The sequence below is a fragment of the Mirounga angustirostris genome, unplaced genomic scaffold (assembly GCF_029215605.1).
Source record: "Mirounga angustirostris isolate CCGP_5_RB_7025 unplaced genomic scaffold, mMirAng1.0.hap1 SCAF_8, whole genome shotgun sequence".
NCBI lineage: Eukaryota > Metazoa > Chordata > Mammalia > Carnivora > Phocidae > Mirounga > Mirounga angustirostris.
Genome location: NW_026991716.1, coordinates 23583781 through 23590083, shown reverse-complemented (window position 1 = coordinate 23590083; position 6303 = coordinate 23583781).

Below are 6303 nucleotides of genomic sequence, written 5' to 3'. Positions count from 1 at the left end.
GTAGGGTTAGGTTGTGTACTTGAGACCTTTCTTGTTTCTTGAGAAAGGCTTGTATTGCTCTATACTTTCCTCTTAGGACTGCCTTTGCTGCATCCCAAAGATTTTGAATAGTTGTGTTTTCATTTTCATTGGTTTCCATGTATTTTTTTAATTCTTCTTTAATTTCCTGGTTGACCCATTCATTCTTCAGTAGGATGCTCTTTAGCCTCCATGTATTTGAGTTCTTTCCGACTTTCCTCTTGTGATTGAGTTCTAGTTTCAAAGCATTGTGGTCTGAAAATAGGCAGGGAATGATCCCAATCTTTTGGTACCGGTTGAGACCTGATTCATGACCTAGGATGTGATCTATTCTGGAGAATGTTCCATGGGCACTAGAGAAGAATGTGTATTCCGTTTCTTTGGGATGGAATGTTCTGAATATTTCTGTGAAGTCCATTTGGTCCAGTGTGTCATTTAAAGTCTTTATTTCCTTGTTGATCTTTTGCTTAGACGATCTGTCCATTTCAGTGAGGGGGGTGTTAAAGTCCCCCACTATTATTGTATTGTTGTCGATGTGTTTCTTTGCTTTTGTTATTAATTGCCTTATATAATTGGCTGCTCCCATGTTAGGGGCATAGATATTTACAATTGTTAGATCTTATTGTTGGATAGACCCTTTAAGTAGGATATAGTGTCCTTCCTCATCTCTTATTACAGTCTTTGGTTTAAAATCTAATTTGTCTGATATAAGGATTGCCACCCCAGCTTTCTTTTGGTGTCCATTAGCATGGTAAATGGTTTTCCACCCCCTCACTTTCAATCTGGGGGTGTCTTTGGTTCTAAAATGAGTCTCTTGCAGACAGCATATCGATGGGTCTTGTTTTTTAATCCAATCTGATAGCCTGTGTCTTTTGATTGGGGCACTTAGCCCATTTACATTCAGGGTAACTATTGAAAGATAGGAATTTAGTGCCATTGTATTGCCTGTAAGGTGACTGTTACCGTATATTGTCTGTGTTCCTTTCTGGTCTATGTTGCTTTTAGGCTCTCTCTTTGCTTAGAGGACCCCTTTCAAGATTTCTTGTAGGGCTGGTTTTGTGTTTGCAAATTCCTTTAGTTTTTGTTTGTCCTGGAAGCTTTTTATCTCTCCTTCAATTTTCAATGACAGCCTAGCTGGATAGAGTATTCTTGGCTGCCTATTTTTCTCATTTAGTGCTCTGAATATATCCTGCCAGTCCTTTCTGGCCTGCCAGGTCCCTGTGGATAGGTCTGTTGCCAATCTAATGTTTCTACCCTTGTAGGTTACAGATCTCTTCTCCTGAGCTGCTTTCAGGATTTTCTCTTTGTCTATGAGACTCGTAAGTTTTACTATTAGATGTCGGGCTGTTGACCTATTTTTATTGATTTTGAGAGGGGTTCTCTGTGCTTCCTGGATTTTGATGCCTGTTTCCTTCCCCAAATTAGGGAAGTTCTCTGCTATAATTTGCTCCAATATACCTTCTGCCCCTCTCTCTCTTTCTTCTTCATCTGGGACCCCAATTATTCTAATGTTGTTTCGTCTTATGGTATCGCTTATCTCTCGAATTCTGCCCTCGTGATCCAGTAGTTGTTTATCTCTCTTTTTCTCAGCTTCTTTATTTTCCATCATTTGGTCTTCTCTATCACTGATTCTCTCTTCTGCCTCATTTATCCTAGCAGTTAGCACCCCCATATTTGATTGCACCTCATTAATAGCCTTTTTGATTTCGACTTGGTTAGATTTTAGTTCTTTTACTTCTCCAGAAAGGGTTTCTCTAGTAACTTCCATGCTTTTTTCAAGCCCAGCTAGTATCTTTAAAGTGATGATTCTGAACTCTAGATCTGACATCGTACTAATGTCCGTATTGAGTAGGTCCCTGGCAGTCGGTACTACCTCTTGTTCTTTTTGTTGAGGTGATTTTTTCCATCTTGTCATTTTGTCCAGAGGAGAATAGATTAATGAGAGAACAAAGTGTTAACAGGGTAACAACGTTCCCAGAAAATATACTCTAAACAAATCAGAAAAGACCTGAAGCAGTGGGAAAAGAAATGGAAAGAGAGAAAAAAGAAAAAGAAAAAGAGAAAAACAAACAAAAACAGAACAAAACAAAAAAACAGAATGTGATCAAATATGATCAGGCTGGTATATAGATCAGTGCCACCCACTAGATTTTGGGTGTTTTTGGTCTGTTAGAGGAAAGTGCCTCCCAAAATTTTAAAGAAAGAAAAACTTATATATGTACAAAAATAAGGGTTGATATGCTGAAGGGATGGAATATGACTGTAAAGATGGAAATTATAAAAAATTTTATAAAAGTAATTGATAAGAAGTTGTTTGAAAAAAGAAAGAAGAGGATTTAAAAAAAGAAAAGAAAAGAAAAAAAAAGGGAGAGAATGTGATCAGGCAGGCGAGTAGAAAAAAACCATACACTAGAGATTTAGGGTATATTTTGATCTGTTTGTAGAAACTATCTCAATATTTTAAAGAGAGAACCACTTATATATATATGCCAAAAATACGGGTAACTACTATGAAGGGATAGAATATGACTCTAAAAATGAAAAATAAAAATGAAAAATAATTTTTTTTTTTTATAAAAGGGATTGATAAGGGTGCCTGGGTGGCTCAGTTGGTTAAGTGACTGCCTTCGGCTCAGGTCATTATCCTGGAGTCCCTGGATCGAGTCCCGCATCGGGCTCCCTGCTCGGCAGGGAGCCTGCTTCTGCCTCTGACCCTCCCCCCTCTCATGTGCTCTCTCTCTCTCATTCTCTCTGTCTCAAATAAATAAATAAAATCTTTAAAAATAATAAAAAATAAAATAAAAAGGATTGATAAGATGTTGGTTGAAAAAGGGAAAAAGAAAAAATCAAAAAAAAAAAAAAAGACAGTTAAAACAAAAGTAACTTTGAAAAACTAAAAAATCATGGTAAAAAAGCCATGAATTCTCTGTGCATTATTCCCTTAGCGCTGGAGTTCTGCCATTCTCATTGATCGGTAAACTTGGTCTTGGCTGGCTGTTCTCGCTGATCTTCTGGGGGAGGGGCCTGTTGCCATGGTTTCCAAAAGTCTTTGTTGGAGGCGGAATTACCCCACCTTTGCCCCCTCCCGGCTAAGTAATCTGCTCGGGTTTGCTCTCCGGGGCTTTTGTTCCCTGCGAGCTTTCCCTACAGCTTTGGAGGCGGAGAGTGAAAATGGCAGCCTCCCAATCTCCGCCCCAGAGGAGCCGAGAACTCGGGGCCCGCTCCTCAGTGAGCCCCCAGAGAAAGGCCGTCAGTCACTCCCGGCTCCCCGGTCTCCGTTCTCACTCCGTGCTCACCCGGCCTGTGACCGCGCGTTTCTATCTCTGGCACCCGACCCCGGGTGGAGTCTCCAAACCCAGCAGATCCCTGCGGTGCGCTCCCACGCGGCTCCTCCCGGGGGAGGAAGGTGAGTCTCCCCGGATCTGCCGCTTGTTGGGTCCCTGCTGGAGGAGCAGGGGCCCGACGGTGCCGCGGATCCCGGTTTATGGCCACCCCGAGCTGAGAGCCCGCGCCTGGGCTCCGCCTCTGCAGCCGGCTTCCCTGCTCCGATACCTGGGAGCTCTGCCGCCCTCAGGCACCCCCGGTCTTTCTGTGACCCCGAGGGTCCTGAGACCACACTGTCCTGGAGGGTTCCACCCCCCGCTTAGCCACCAGAGTGACCTCCCTCAGCGGAGCAGACTTCTAAAAGTTCTGATTTTGTGCTCCGCGCCTCTATCACTTGCCAGAAGCGGCCGACGGAGGCCCCTCCCCCGCCGTCTATCCTCCCGAATATCGCCTCGGATTCACTTCTCCGCACGTCCTACCTTCCAGAAAGTGGTCGCTTTTCTGATGAGAGAGTTGTTGCTCTTCTTTTCTTCGATCTCCTGTTGAGTTTGTAGGTGTTCAGAATGGTTTGATCCCTATCTAGTTGAATTCCTGAGAGGAGACCAAATCCAGGTCTCCTACTCCTCCGCCATCTTGCTCCGCCCCCCTGTCAGTTTTTCTTTTATATACTTAGGTGTTCCAAGTTGGGTGCATAAATATTTATAATTTTTTTATATGTTCTCTATTTTTATATGTTCTCTATTATCCTTTATCATTATATAATGACCTTCTTTGTCTCTTTTTACCATTTTTTGCTTAAAGTTTATTTTGTCTGATATAAGTTGATGGGAGTATAGCTAACCCTGCTTTTTTGTTGTTGTTGTTGTTGTTACCATTTGCTTGAAATGTCTTTTTCCATCCCTTCACTCTCAATCTGTCTGTGTCTTTACACTGAAGTGAGTCTCTTATAGAAAACATATTGCTGGATTTTGTTTTTGATCCATTCATCCATTCTATATCGTTTAATCAGAGAATTTAATATTTTTACATTTAAAGTAATTATTGATAAGTAAAGACTTACTATTGTAATTTTGCTAATTGCTTTATGGTTTTGTTTGTACCTTCATTGTTCCTTGTTTTTTATTCTGCTCTTCTGTGTGTGTGTTTTGATGTCTTTTGGTATGAGTATGCTTTGACCTCTTTATCACATTCTTTTGTGCAATTCCTACCAGATTTTCCCTTGTGGTTACCATGAGTATTACATAAAATATCTTTAATTTATAGCAAACTATTTTAAACTGATAACAACTTCAATAAGCTTTATACTTTTAATTCTGGGGTGGAGATTTACACTTTTAATTCTGGGGTGGAGGTTTTAGTGTTTGGGGTGAAGTTGTCTTTGGTGAAGAGGGCTAAGTCATCTCCAACAGTGAGAACTTGGGCTAGGATGAAGTCTTCTGAAAAGATGTCTTCTCCAAAGCAGGCATCTGAGCCACAGTGATGTCAATTGAGATGTAGAACTGGTGTATCCTTTCCAAGTGGATATGACTTGAGTGGATGTGGGTCTTGTTTTTGTGGCGCTTTGTGGTATTATAACAAGGCTGACCCACTTGTGTGATTTGAATGCCATGCTGGGCTTAGGAATTTAACTTGTAAATATCTTATATGTCAAGCGGCTCACAGGTGAAAAGCTAGCAAAGGTGATATTGGCACCCATCCCAGAGCCCAACTGGCTTGACTCAAGCCCCAGTTAGGGATGGGCAAATCGTAGTTTCCAACAATCCAAGGTTTTCCCCAGATTGGTGATGAGAGGGGTTCTGTTGCAAATAGGTTTTAAATCATATGGCCTGCTATCAAAATTCCAATGGCATTTTTCACAGACATAGAACAAATAATCCTAAAATTTGTATGGAACCAGAGAAGACCCCAAATAGCCAAAGCAATCTGTAGAAAGAAGAACAAAGCTGGAGCCATCACACTTCCTGATTTCAAACTATATCACAAAGCTATAGTAATAAAAATAGTATGGTATTGGCATAAAAATAAACACGTAAGTCAATAGAACAGAATAGATAGCCTAGAAATAAACCCACATGTACTTGACAAATTAATTTACAACAAAGGAGGCAAAAATATACAACGGGGAAAGGACAGTCTCTTCAGTAAATGGTGTTGGAAAAACTAGATAGTCACATGCAAAAGAATGAAACTGGACCACTATCTGACATTATACACAAAAATTAACTCAAATTGGATAAAGACTTAAACATAAGACCTGAGACCATAAAATTTCTACAAGAAATCATAAGCAATAAGCTCTTTGAGATTGGCTGTGGTAATGATTTTTTGGATTTGACATCAAAACCAAAGGCAATAAAAACAAAAATAAACAGATGGGACTACATCAAACTAAAAAGCTTCTGCACCAAAAAAAAAAAAAAAAAAAAAAAAAAAAAAAAAGGCAGTAAAAGGAAAAAGAAAAAGACAAGGCAATACCAAATGAAAATATTTGCAAATCATAATCTGACAAAGGATTAATATCCAAAATATATAAAGAACTCATACAACTCAATAACAATCTAATTAGAAAATGGGCAGAGGGTCTGAATAGACATTTTTCCAAAGAAGATATAGAGATGCCTGACAGATCCATGACAAGTACACAACATCACTAATTACCAGGTAAATGCAAATCAAAACCACAATGATGTATCACCTCACATCTGTTAGAATGGTTATTATCAAAAAAGACAAGAAATAACAAATGTTGGTAAGAATGTGAAGAATTACTTATGCATTCTTGGTGGAAATGTAAATTGCTGCAGCCATCATGGAAAACATTATGAGGTTCCTCAGAAAATTAAAAATAAAACTACCATATGATCCAGCAATTCCAAGTTTGGGTATTTATTTGAAGTAAACAAAATACCTGACTTGGAAAGCTATGTGCACTCCCATGTACATTGCAGCATTATTTACAAT